Source organism: Indicator indicator, chromosome 6 (assembly GCF_027791375.1).
Source record: "Indicator indicator isolate 239-I01 chromosome 6, UM_Iind_1.1, whole genome shotgun sequence".
Lineage (NCBI taxonomy): Eukaryota > Metazoa > Chordata > Aves > Piciformes > Indicatoridae > Indicator > Indicator indicator.
In genome coordinates, this window is record NC_072015.1 from 22,334,506 (window position 1) to 22,349,015 (window position 14,510).

Sequence of the window (14,510 nt, forward strand, 5' to 3'; positions counted from 1 at the left end):
AAAAAGGAAATTACTCTACTTAGTCTCATTTTTTACCTTATTACTTCTTTTAAGTCACAAAAATGTTTGTCATTATTGTCACTGAGGGTAACTTGGAATCTAAATATGTTGAAGGGGTAAACAGTCAGCTTTCCTGACTGGGGAGACTACTCTCCCCAGATTTTCTTCCCCTGCAATTATTTTGCATGTCATCATAGCTATTTATCTTGGGTTTGACTGGGATACAGTCAGTTTTCACAAGAGAGAGGGAGGTGAAACAGCTGGTATAGCTGGCCTGAACCAGCTAAGGGGATATTTGATAACATATAACATCATACTTTGTGTATAAACTGGAGAGGCTGGCTGGGAGATGAGAGGAGGGATCGTGGCTTGGAAACTGCTGGATATGAGGTTCTGGGTGAAGACCGATTTCATTGTGCCACTTTGTATGTTCTTTTTTTAGTATTATTGATATTTTATTCTCTCGTTGTGTTGCCCTATTAAACCGTCCTTATCTCAAGCCATAATTTTTGACTTTTTCCTTCCAATTGTCCTCTCCATCCTTCTGGAGTTGGGGAGGAGTGAGCAAGCAGCACATGGTGCCATGACATTACTGATTTACAGTTCTACCTCCAAGCATTCGTTTTTCTCCTGATAGCAATAATTAATAACAATGGGCAAGAGATATAGGAAGCTATTTTGCACACTTAAAAAATATTTATTTTTCCTGCCTTTGTGTATTTTCATGGGGAGAAAAGGTCCTCTGTTATGACTCGGTCTGTGAACAAGACGACAGTGGCAATGGTAAGTGCTGTGGCTGCACGCCATGATTTGAGGCAGTGAGTTCCTGAAGCCAGGGTAGGCCAAAATAGAGCAGAAAGAAGAGATAGAAGTCAGCATATCTCTCATGAGAGGCTGACATGGCTGGGGGTTTTGCTGAGATGACCATGGGACATTTAAACACACAGACTTCCCAAGAGTAGTGGACAGCACTCAGCAACACGGCAATCTGGGTACACAGGAGAGCATGCAGGGCAGAGCGTTCTACCCTCTTGACAGGTGAGCCCCACTGGTGCTGGACCATCTCATTTAAAACATTCTATTGCCTAAAATGTTTGGCCCACATGATCCATGGGGTCCCTTCCAACCTGGCATTCTGTGATTCTGTGATTCATGATGTAGTTCTCTGATTTTTGTGTCATGAGTAGAGTTGAATCTGCTGCTGTTACCCATACCATGCTGCAGTCATGCCAGCTTCAAAAATGAAAGTACTGGTTGGAGCAAAGTATTATGGGGCTTGAACTTCAGACTGTAACATTCCTGTTTCCATTGCTGCTTCTGGATTCCAGGTTTTTGAGTGTTGTCTTTCCACTGGGATGGCAGCAGGACAAGGAGGGATGGGTTTTCTGGCTTGGGTTTTTGGCTCACCTGCTTCTGCTTGCTGCTGCTTTTTGCAGTGCTTTTTCTACAAATAAGCTCAGGTAATTATGAATTTTGTACAATGTTTATCTGATTTTGATCAGTAAACTCTATTCTTGTCTCACTTCTTTTTTTTTTTGGTGGTGTCAATCCCAAGTTTTTGTGTTACTTTCCCCTCACTTCTGTGTTGGGAAAATACATAAGTTAACCCACTGGTTCAGTCTGACCCAGTTATGTTCGTATTTATACCATTACATTGTGTTAAATCTTTAGCATTTTATTGTTCTGGCAATGCTGTCTACTCTCAAATGCCCGAAGAATATTCATTAAAGGTACATTTCAGTGTAATTGTATTTTCCAGCATACTATGTATTTCAATAAACAATTCTTCATCTAATCCCTAGACATTTGAAGTCCTGTCACATTGATGAAAGAAACACCAGTGACAGATGATGGGAATGGGACTCAGCAATTATTTACATCTTTCCTCTCTCATTAAATAAAAGAGGCTCATAGAAAGATGTGAGCGTAGCTGCCGCTGCCACATGAGATATCTGTCAAAATATGATGAATTTTAAGTCTTACCCTAGCCTCCTAATTGTTTATACAGAATAACTAGAGGAAGGTCTTGTTTTCTTCTGAATTACCATCACATTTATGCTGTAAAATACATTAACTGTAACCTCTGACATTGGGATTTAAGGGCGGTAGCTTTTTAGCTTAGCAAGTTACTGGTTTTTTTGCTAATCTGCTCAAATTTACATTTACCTAGGGGATTAGTTAAGAGTGTAAGTGGTCACTTACTGCGTCTGGGTGCCTGAAGGCTGTAGGTTCAATGCTAGTTCACTTGCCTTTCCCCTAAATATTTCACCTTGTGACGGAGATTAATTTCTACTCTAGGAACCAGTGCAGCTATTCAGTGGATAGTAGGTGAATCTTAGGTATGTGTGTCTCTGCTGTTCTCTGCCATGTGCTCTGTCCTACAAAGCTTTGCTGGCTCTGAATTCTACTGATTTCTCAGGTCTTGCAGAGAATATATTAATAAGGAAAATGCATCCCATACAGCTTGCAATTTCTCCCACCAATGTTAACATTTTGAATTGTTTTCTGAATTATAGAAAACTCTGTAGTGGATCAATATTAAATATTTTCAGGTGGAATCTTTGTTCACCAATGAGGTGTTAAGTCCTGAGAAATGTATGAATTGCTTACTATTCAAATATTAGTTGAAAATGTTTAGGAGAAGAAATGAAGATAAATACCACAGACATTTGAAACTGCATGGGGAATTTCAGGCAGGAAAAATGAAACTTACATATCACATATTTAACTGAGATGCTAGAGGCTCTTTTTAAGTCATTATCCTGTACCATTCTTCAAATCTGTGTAATTTATATTTTAGCTCTTGAATCTGTGCAGATAAATTTATAAAGATACCCTATCTATTCTGAAATAGCTACACATTTATCTGCAGTAAAATTGCATTTGCCATATACTAAGCTAGGTGCTTAATATAAATGACATAATACTTTGGGTTTGATTGCATAAAACCCAAGCGATTTACAAAGTTGCTATGGCAATTGAAAACGTGGAGGGTTTGTGGTTTTCTTTTTTTTTAATTCATTTTTTAAACAATTTAAAAGAATTTTCTTTAAAGTTAGTCCATGCACATCTTTCTGCCACAAAAGAAGAGGAGCCAATAATTTCAGATTATTGCTGTAATTGTTTTCAGCAGTATGAATTTTGGAACAGATTAGTTACTAACAAACATACAGGCTCATGTTAATTCTAAATTCTAGAAGTGCTAAAATGATAATCTATAGCCTGTTTCATTCTTAAAGTATCTCAAAATGCAAACGGTAAGTTATCTCTGACCAGTCTTGGCTTTAAAGGCATAGAGAGCTCATTCAAACATGTACAGTATTGAGAATGAAAAAAGGGATATTCTATCCTAACTCAATCTACAGTAAAAGTACCTCTGAAGGAATATAAAGTGAGTGGAGACTCAGGATCAACAGTAGAATAGATAATGATGAAATATATGGGAAACACTTTAAGGAACCTAGTACATCAATGAGTTACATATTCATTGCCAGCTAAAGCAGAGTGTGCCATTCATGGAGACATCAGGCCCATATCTCTACACATACTGCGATTTCTGAACTGAAAAAGGAAGGTATGCATTTGAAATTGACTCTTCCTTATTTGCAAGAACAATCAAGAATCACACTACTTGAGGTACTCTGTGAAAAGCTTCTAAAAATACATTGTCTCGTATTAACTTTCTCATTTACTGTTTCCGTGATGTTCTTTTACCATACCCATAGTGAACACAGTCCCTTCTGGAAAATGCTTGTCTATTTATTAACAGCTTGTTACCTTTGTTTTCTTTTAATGCCTTTGTGTTTTTTAAAGTACCTCACAGATAAAAAATAAAATATTATATCCAATTTCTGAAATACCTTTACCTACCTGTTCCTAGTCTTGAGTGAACTCTTGACAATGAACTGAAAATTCTGTTCAAATCCAGGACACGTATGTCTAAGTTCTTCTGTGATTATCTTGTACCTAATTTCTTTCTTAAATACAGTTCAGAATAAAGCTATACTCTTGTTTATAATATATGAAAAGTTATTTAAGCTGATGCTAATTTTACAACAGCAGAAATGTGACCAACAATATAATGGAAGATTTATACCTTTATACCTTTATAAAGTAAAACCACATCCAGAATGGTAAAATGATTACTAGTAAACAGTATAAATTTTTGCCCCAGGCACCTGTTGGTTCCAATACAATCTAAGATGTTCATGGCCCTGCACTACATATTTAAAACATCTCAAGAGGTCATGTGGTCCCAGAGTAGAATCAGCTACACCTCCGTTATTTCATAAGTAATATTTGCTCACCTAACTATCAAAAGAATGTATTCTAAAACTTTACTAATTTTACCATAACAATATGGAATTGGAAGGAGAGAATGCTTCAAAGCAAGTTCTTCTTGACCTACATATCTTGAGAACTTAAGAAACGCCTCACTGCATAAGCAAAATTATGTTTAGGGAGAACACATCAGCACATCTGCTGTCTGTGCTCTTGTACTTCACTAGAACCCAGGAGTATTAAAGTTTAGATGCCCAGTCCTGAAATCCCTTAAAGAGTTCAGTCCTTTTGTTGTTTGCTTATGGATCCATACCATTCTCTCATCCTCTTTTTGAAGCAGCCTCCTCAGGCTCCTTTTACAGCAAATTCCAGAAAGTCACTGCCCAGTGCGTAAAATACTCATTTTTATTTTATTTAAATATTTCCTACTACTTTAATCACATTTCCCCTGTTTCTGCAAACTTCTATGGAAAAGTATTGTGCATTTGCCTTATGATAAGCATTATTACCTTTATGATATAGATACCAATTTTCAAGTTTGCTCCCTTTTTTTTCCATGTTGCTTTGATTACTTCAGGAATATAATGACTTCTAGGTAATTTTATCTTTCAACAATACAGATTGCAATACTTTCTTTTTTTTTTCTGATTACTTTTTCTTTTCCCCAGTTCTGTTTTGGTTATGTGAAAACAGCACTTCATATCCAGCCTGAAACAAAACATCCTTGCTCAAAGCCATGTCAATGCAGAGTAAATCAGAAGGGTCCCTCCATGCCTCTCCCTCTGCTCTTCTGCGTCAGCCCATTTACCTGTCTTGCCTTACACTGTTGATATTTGCTCAGCTTGCAATTTCCAAATAATTCTCTAAAGATATGCTCTCTTGTAGCTCATTCTATATGTGCAGGTGGTTATCCATACCTAGTAACTCAAAGTACCTGCAGTTACTTAGTCTCTAAAAATTCCAGTGTACTTGTGATGCCTCTTAGTTTCCTCATATGTGAAAATAGAATGCACATCAGCTTTATGCAGACTACATTCCAACATTCAGGTTATTGATAATGTTTAGACTCTCACAAAGTCACACTTAGTACACCTGTACACTTTGACAGTAAGCCACCTTTAGCTAGTCTTTGGCTGCTTTTTAAAGTTTTATTCTCTCGTTATAGAAGTTCCATCCACCAATTTATTTTTCAGAATGCCACTTTGAGGTAGTTAAGATCTATGGTTTCCTCCCTGTCTGCAAATCCTGTTACTGCAATAGAGGTAGATTGGCTTGGCATGAATTCTGTATTTTTGTGTTAGTGATCACACGTTTCTTTCCATTTTCCACATGGTCAAAAATGATTACAGAATTTTTCCATATTTATCAAACTGAATAAATTCTATTCAATCAATTAATTTTGTATTTTTGGTTTTAGTTAATTGCCCCAGAATCACAGATGAGAACGAGTGTAAAATTCTCATTGTTGCCAGTAAATTACTCTGGCTTTTTGGATTTAGCTGCCAGTCTCAGTATGTTCATAATCAGAGAAGTTTAGGCACAGGCAAGAGTGTAGATTTAGGATTGTTTTATTGGCAGAAATGCAGCATCATTCTTCAGTACAACTTGCTCTAAATATACTGTGGTGTCAGCAGATCTGGGTAGCTCAAAATGTAGTCAAGTGTTCTCACAGAGACAAGGGCAGAAAGCAAAGACCTCAAATCCAAAGACAGTGACCAGCAAACTTGCAATTCTTTCCTTTCTTTATGAGCACAGTGCTACATATCCAGAAACAACACTATGCTCCTGTTCTTAGTTGCTCCCATTACACAACTGCTAGTTTGGCAATAGCTGTCCTATAATTGATATAAGACTGGAATGAGGTAATGATGGAGGGGATAGTCCTCTATTTTAAACAGAACAGTAAAATTATTGTGAATACCAGAGTGGCACCATTCTGTTAACTTAAACAGGTTTTTTTCCTGTATTAAGTGGAATAAATCCAAACAAACAACTAAAAAAAAAAAAAAAAAAAAAAAGAGTTACCATGATCTCACAAATATTAAACAAAAATATTAAGATGGAAAGTTCCATCCTATAAAGTGGAAATATATCATAGAATCATAGAATCAGTCAGAGTTGGAAGGGACCACAAGGATCATCTAGTTCCAACCCCCCTGCCATGGGCAGGGACACCCCACACTGGATCAGGCTGGCCAGAGCCTCATCCAGCCTGGCCTTAAACACCTCCAGGGATGGGGCCTCACCCACCTCCCTGGACAACCCATTCCAGGCTCTCACCACTCTCATGGGGAAGAACTTCTTCCTCACTTCCAGCCTGAATCTCCCCACTTCCAGCTTTATTCCATTCTCCCTAGTCCTGTCACTACCTGATATCCTAAAAAGTCCCTCCCCAGCTTTCTTGTAGCCCCCTTCAGATCCTGGAAGGCCACAATAAGGTCACCTCAGAGCCTTCTTTTCTCCAGACTGAACAGCCCCAACTCTTTCAGTCTGTCCTCACAGGAGAGGTGCTCCAGCTTTCTGATCATCCTCGTGGCCCTTCTCAGGACTCCAGCACAGGTTTCAGAGGAAATCACTGGCAGTATGCTTCTCTGCTGTTCAAAAGGCTTTGATTTCATGACAGTAGGGGAAAAAAAGAAACATTTTGAAGTCTTTCAGAGAAAACTACCACCCACCGAATTCTATATCAAGTAGCTCTGAAAGATTGAAGGAAAAAATATACATTTTTTTCTTATTTAGCTGTTGCATTAGGTTTTTTTCCTTTTCAGTCAGTCTTCAGACTGACTCTCTTTAATTCCAAGCTGTTACAAACTCCTTGAAATGGAGTGATGAAATGGAAACTTGGTGATGAAAGTGCTGAGCAACATTTGCAGCTTGCCAAAGTGGCACATCTGTCCCTATAAAAGCTGAACTCTGTTGTGGCATAAGAAAGTCATTACATAAGATGCTTTTTAAATGATGAAACTAAGGCAAAACAAGGGAGGGGGATTTGTAGAATAGACCTGGCCTGACCCAATTCTATTTGTGCAGTGTTTACTTTTCAGATGTCTAATTTATGTAACAAACCAGTTAGGAATATATATAATATGTTTCTTTATACTTCTCTTCTAGCACGAATTACAGTCTCTGAATGAGGCATTAGCTCCTGCTCCTTTTAAAATATGTTTCTAACTATTTTTACAGGCTCTTCCTGGATCACTGACAATATTTTATAATTATTGTTTAGCAGTATCACAGGAAGTAATCCTGTTAGAACTGAAATATGCTCATTCAATCTCTCTCCTCAAGTGATGTCTCTTGATAACTCATTTAAAAATGGGAACTGACACCTCATCTGTCTCCCCTAATCATATCCTTTTCTTCTTTCATAAGCCACTGCTCAGGGGAAATTCCATTTTACTGTAGTTTTGATGTCTTGTGAAGCCCTGTTACAGGTAAAGGGGTAGTTGGAGGTGTAGAGGCTCCATTTTACCCTCATAAAATGGTAAACTCAACTTTGTTTGTATCAAATTGAACTCCATAAAAGTTGCATGAGGGCAAATGGAACTGAAGTTCAGCTGCTTTCAATTTTGGTTGCTTAAATGCTTAGATGTTGATGAGAGTAGTAATAGGTTGTGTATAAGACAAACACTAGAAATAATTTAAGTCTAGGGTATTCTATCAATGCAGGCAAATGGGCCTTTTGCTTTAAAAATCTAGATAGGCAGTCTGCATCAACCTGCCACAGCTGAAGTGCCTTACTTAGGTGTGTAGTCACTGTATGGTCTCTCTCTAGCCAATGGGAAGAGAGGGGCTCTTGATGGAGAAGAGAGTTTAGTCCTCTTCATATCTGAATTACCTTTGTGGACTTGTATCTACCTACCAATGAGAAATAGAGTCCAATTTCAGTAACCTCCCCAAAGAAGTTGCATACCATACAGCGAATTTGTGTCATGTTGTAGAATGTAGTGCAGAACTGCAATTGCAGAGTGAAAGGAAAGAGAGAAACTTTGTTTTGCAGAACCATATGTTAACATAAAAAATTAAAATCCAAACTGGACTAAACACATTTCAGTGAACATTTTCACAAGTGTTGTTTTCCTCTGTGTGGGCAGTTTGATTGTGACTGTGTTTCAAAGATCTTAGTGAGGATCTTTGTAGACAATAGATTGTTTCCTTCTTGAGCAGGTTTGTAAATCTCTCTGAAACAGCAGAAAAAGGAGGTGCTGATCTTGGAACAGCATCAGGTCTGTGAGGACCTATTCAATGCAGTTTTGAAAATTAGGTTTAGATTTTTTTTTTTTTAAGCAAGCTTCCTTTTTCTTATTTCAGGGAAAAATAATCAGGTTCTCAAACACTTGCAGTTGTCTCTTTTTATTACCTTAACATATAAATTTTTAATTACATTATTTGCTCTTTACAAAGCTCTCATGAGACAAAAAAAACCAAAGCCCCCCAAAAAACCCCAATACCTCACACAATTTCTTCAGTGGCTGTGTAAAACCATAAAGCCCAGTGGTTGTTTTTGCTTTTTTTTCCTATTTAATACAGTGTCAGGTGATGTTGATTGTATGTGTGATGCCACGACCTGAGTTCTCACATAAGATGTCTGACTGATTTAGCATCCTTAGAAAAGACTCTTCAGCAAGAAGAACTGTAGAGTGTACTCCCTGATTCTTCCCCACTGGCACTAAACCTTTCATTGAGCTGAACTGGAGACTGTGTAGCAAAGTGAAGATTACAATTCGCTGTGTTACTGAGAATAAAAGAAAACAAACAGGTAGAGATAACATCAAAAGCTTTTGAACTGATAGCAAGAGATTATTGTCAGCTGATGTACTATATGCAAGGAAACAGCATCTAGTGTTTTGGTGCTTCCTGGGATCACAAAGATATTTGATTCATAAAAGTAACTAATAGGGTTAGGCTGAGATAGTTTTTCAATAATACACGATTAAAATGTTCATTGATATGTCTATATCTAACTTCTGTAATACCATTTAAATACAGTAAATTGAATTCTGTCTAGTTTTCCATTTATCTTTTCATAAGACAATAAGTGAGGCACAACAGAGTAGGTCACAAGACCTGTTTTGTATGCTACATTTATTACTGTTCTTAGAGGAGACAGAGCAGGAATGTAAAGGACTTTCCCAGCTGAAATGCACAGACTATTGAAATTATGTCTTTTCTTTTTTCTTTTCCCTTGCTAGTCATAGTGTCTCCATGGAATGGAGAGCAAAAGCAGGAGTGGGATAGTTCCATCTCTACTCACCACTTTTCTGCTATGCATAGGAAACTCAAATATAGAAAAACTATAATACCTATATATGCATGCCTCTGGGTTTTTCAGCTGTAACTGCAGCAAAGCTTTCGGGTTTCCAGAAATTGCCAGAAGCAGAGGGAGTAAAAGTCATATTTAGTTTTGATAACCCTCATCATCATTCTTGTGTGGCTATGAGGATGTGTTTATTTATATGTGCTGTGCTTTTTCCCTGCTCTGTGCCAATTTTTACTCCTCAAAACAGCCATTTAATTTTCAAAGAGAGATCTCAGAAAATCAAACTTTTTTTTTTTTTATAGTTAACCTACAGTGCTTATAAATCAAGATCACCCAAGTGATGAAGAGAGATATACATTAAAAATGGAACTCTATAAAAATAAACCTAAGACAATCTAGCGGTACAAGAAGTCTTCAAATACTTGAAACAGGAATAATGCAGTTCTCTATTGGACTCGATATGCTCAAAACAGAGGCCAGACATTATTTTGGCAATACTGTGAACTGTAAAGCTTAAGGAAGAGCATTAAAAAAAAATCACTTGTTCCTTTTCATGCAGCAGACCAATCTCAATAGAATGTGCCCAGTTCTGTTTTTTTCAGATATCTCTCGTTCGAGATAGAGTTGCTTTTTAAGACAATAATGTGCACTGGATAAATTGTGTTCCTGGGGAACATTCAAGGTCAGGGAGATGTGTCTTGTTTCCTGGTTTTGCTGCTGAACAACATACCCTGTGCTTGGAACATTAGGCCCTATTGATTACCTTTGTGCTTCTTCATCCTGTGACTTTATTTTTCCCTCCTCAGTAGGCAATAGCATCCAGCTTTACAGAAATGTGGCACACAAGTGTAACTAGTGCTTGAAATTTGTCAATAAGTATGTGCTAATTTGAAGGAATTAATCCTCTTCCTATACGCCTATCACCCTCTAAGGCTGTGGTGCTACCACCATAGCAAAAAGTTCAGTGACAGAATAGTAGCTGTTTAGTCTCTCCTTAAGGTCTAATGCTCTTTTCTGACACTGCTATGGTGGAACTGTGCTGTGGTTGTCAGTACTATGGAAAGGGAGTGAGAGCTGTTAATTCTCTTTCTGCAGCTGCCCAAAAGTGACAGCTCTTTTCCTAACTGACACATTTATGTGCAACTGGTGAGGAGTGCCAAGGTTGTCTGAGACCTGCCAAGTTATTCAATGTTTGGGTGCCGTTTCTGAATGCTGAAACATAAAATGTCCTTAGTGTCCCTCCCCATTTAGCTTTCCACCACTAAAAGAATAGCAGCAGAAGCAAGCTTAACATGCTTTGCATGTATCTGGGAAGATCTTTTGTGGAGCTGACTGACTGGCTGCAGGCTGTCTGCCTTTTCTTCAGTACCATCCACACTCTGATGCCCTTTATACTACTCCCTGACCCCAGATTTAGTAGATAATCTAGTTTCAAGAGACCATTATGTCTGTAGTAGGCATGTGATGGGAAACCAAATATTTAAATATTTTGTAGCTGGCAACACAAAATGAACCAAAATTCAAGACTGTCATTTAGCAGGACCTCTAGAAATTAATTTTGGCAGTCAGTCATTCTATAAGAGTAATCAGTGTAAGACTGGATGCCAATAATAATGATGTTGGCTATATCAATTTAAAAAGAAGTAGTCATGATTTTTCTTCAGAAAGACTTAATGCCTAATAATTCAGGATGAGGAGTTTGGCAAATTGTTTTATAGGTGTCTGGGGAAGGTCTTGGCATCATTAGCCCTTGTTCTTGTGGTGGACTTACTGGATATCTGCTTGAGCTGCAGTAAAGCAGACAGAAGGCAGTGCTGGAGGTTCTTGGAGTGCATGGAAGGTAACTTCCTAACACAGCTGGTGAATGAGCCAGTGAGGGATGGCTCTCTACTAGACCTGCTGTTTGTAAACAGAGAAGGCCCAGTAGGAGATGTAAAGGTTGGTGGCTGTCTTGGACAAAGTGACCACAAGATGGTGGAATTTACAATTCTTAGTTAAGTTAAGAGGAGAGTCAATAGAACTACATCCTTGGACTTCCAGAGGGCAGACTTTGAATTATTTAGGAGATTGGTTGATGGCAGTCCCTGGGAGATAGTCCTGAAGGACAAAGGAGTCCAGGAAGGCTGGACCTTCCCCAAGAGGGAAATCTTCAAGGCACAGGAACAAGCTGTACCTTTGCATGGGAAAATGAGACACCAGGGCAGAAGAGCCCAGATGGGATCCACCCAAGGGTACTCAAGGAACTGGCAGATATTACAGAATCACCACAGAATACATTCGGTTGGAAGAGAACTCAAAGATCATCCAGACCAACCTTCAACCCAGCACTGAAGGGTCAACACTAAACTATGTCCCTAAACACCAGGTCCACATGATGCTTAAACACCTCCAAGGACCACGACTTCACCACAGGCCTGGGCAGACCACTCCAATGTTTGATAACCCTTTCAGTGAAGATGTGAAGTCAAGCCATTCACCATTATTTGTCAACAGTTGTGGCTAACTGGGAAAGTCCCAGTCAACTGTGACTCCCATCTACAAGAAGGAACACAAGGATGATCTAGGGAACTACAAGTCTGACCTTAATACCAGGAAAGATTATGGAGCAGGTCATCCTGAGTGCCATCACACAGCACTTAAAAGACAACCTGGCAAGCAGGCCTAGTCAGCATGGGTTTATGAAAGGCAGGTCCTGTCTGGCTAATCTGATCTCCTTCTATAACAAGGTGACCCACCTAGTGGATGAGGGAAGGAGTTGTGTATAGGGTCTACCTGGACTTTAGTAAAGCATTTAACCCTGTCTCCCTCAACATTCTCCTTCAGAAACTCATGGCACAAGATTCAGATAAGTGCACTCTGCAATGGATAAAAAACTGGTTGACTGGAGAGGCCCAAAGAGTAGTGGTGAATAGAGCCAAATCTGGCTCATGCCCAGTCACTAATGGTGTCCCCCAGGGTTCAGTACTGGGACCTGTTCTCTTTAATATCTTTATTAATAATCTGGATGAGGGGATTGAGTGCACCCTCAGTAAGTCTGCAGATGACACCAAGCTGGGTGGCTGTGTCAATCTGCTAGAGGGTAGGGAAAGTTTATGGCAGGATCTGGATGGGTTAGACCAATGGGCAAAGGCTAATTGTATGAAGTTCAACAAGGTCAAATGCCAGTCCTGCACTTGGGTCACAACAACCCCATGGTAACCTACAGACTTGGGGATGTGTGGTTGGAAAGTTGCAACTTGGAGAGGGATCTGGGGGTGCTGGTTGATAGTCAACTGAACATGAGTCAGCAGTGTGTCCAGGTGGCCAAGAAAGCCAATGGCATCCTGGCTTGCATTAGAAACACTGTGGCCAGCAGGAACAAGGAGGTGATTATCCCCCTGCACTCAGCACTGGTGAGGCCACACCTCAAGTATTGTGTTCAGTTCTGGGCCCCTTACTATAGGAAGGACATTGAGCCACTGGAGTGTGCCCAGAGAAGGGCAATAAGGCTCCTGAAGGGCCTAGAGCACATGACCTGTGAGGAGCATCTGATGGAACTGGCGTTATTCAGTCTGAGGAAGAGGAGGTTGAGAGGAGACCTTATCTCTCTCTACATCTATTGGAAGCAAGGTAGAGTGAGGAGGAAGCCAGCCTCTTCTCCTTGATGACAAGTGATAAGACTGGAGGAAGTGGTTACAAGCTATGGCAGAGGAGGTTTGGGCTGGATATTGGGAAATACTTCTTCTGAAAGGATTATCAAACATTGGAATGGTCTGTCCAGGGCAGTGGTAGAGTTATGGTCCCTGAAGGTGTTTTAAGTAGCATGGAGACCAGGTGTTTAAGTACATGGTTTTGTGTTGACCCTTCAGTACTGGGTAGAAGGTTGGACAGGGAGGATCTTCAAGATCTTACCAGATATATTCTGTGATTCTGTAATATCAAAATCACTAATGAATGAAATGCAGTTCTAACAAGCACAGTAGTATTGGTTCTGACAAAGCATTTAAAAATAAATATTAAAACCAAATAAAGAATTGCAGAACCTCAGGTCAAGAAAGAGGGCAAATTCTATCCTCAGTCAATGAGAAAGGTTTCTTCCTCTTTTTGTTTTTCCTCTGTTTCTCTGCATTTCTATTTATTTTAAATCTCTTGAGAAACAATGCTAACATTTGCCTTTTTTTTTTTCCATCTTAGTTTGTTAGATATGCATGAAAATAGAAGCTTTTCAGTGCTTTCTTTTTGTTGAGTTTTGTTTTGCTTTGTTTTTGCAGCAGGAACTATAAATCAGTTCATCCAGGAGTTGTTCTTAGAATCACAGGATTTCAGGTAGGGATTAACCAGATCATTTTGTTCAGGATAGTTGCTACTGTAAGGAAACCAATTTGAAAAGGAAACTTATTGACACTGAGAACTTGCAAAATCATGTGTGGAGGTACAAAATTATTAAGATAGCATGATTAATCTCTTCACCAGCTTGAGAAAATGAGGCAAAGCAGCTTTCAGAATGTAATTTCAATTTCCCTGAAGTCTGGAATTGCCCAATTTCACCATTCATTAGGAAAAAAAAAATCATGACGTTATTTATGAAAGCTCTGGTAGCAAAATGAAGAGAGTTCTTTACACTGGACAATTGAACAAAACAATAATTGACAATTTAAGTCAAGACCAAGTAATATTGCAAGCAATAAGTGAAAGGCAGAAATTAACTCCATTTATTTAGATATGGTCATCTCTTTATTAAATCTGCAGGACATTTTGCTGTAGTTGGTTGAAATTATGAGATGTATACTTACACTTCCAATCACGTTAACACTGGTACTTGCCTTGAACATCAAAGATCTCATAGGACTGCATGTCAGCAGGTTTTGAAATTTCATTCAATATGAGTAAGTCTCTTTCTCATACAGTGTGATGTGATAAACTTGCAGAGGTTTGAGAAAGCAATAAGAGCTAACAAACCAGAGAAACAGCATTGATGTGGATCAGTATG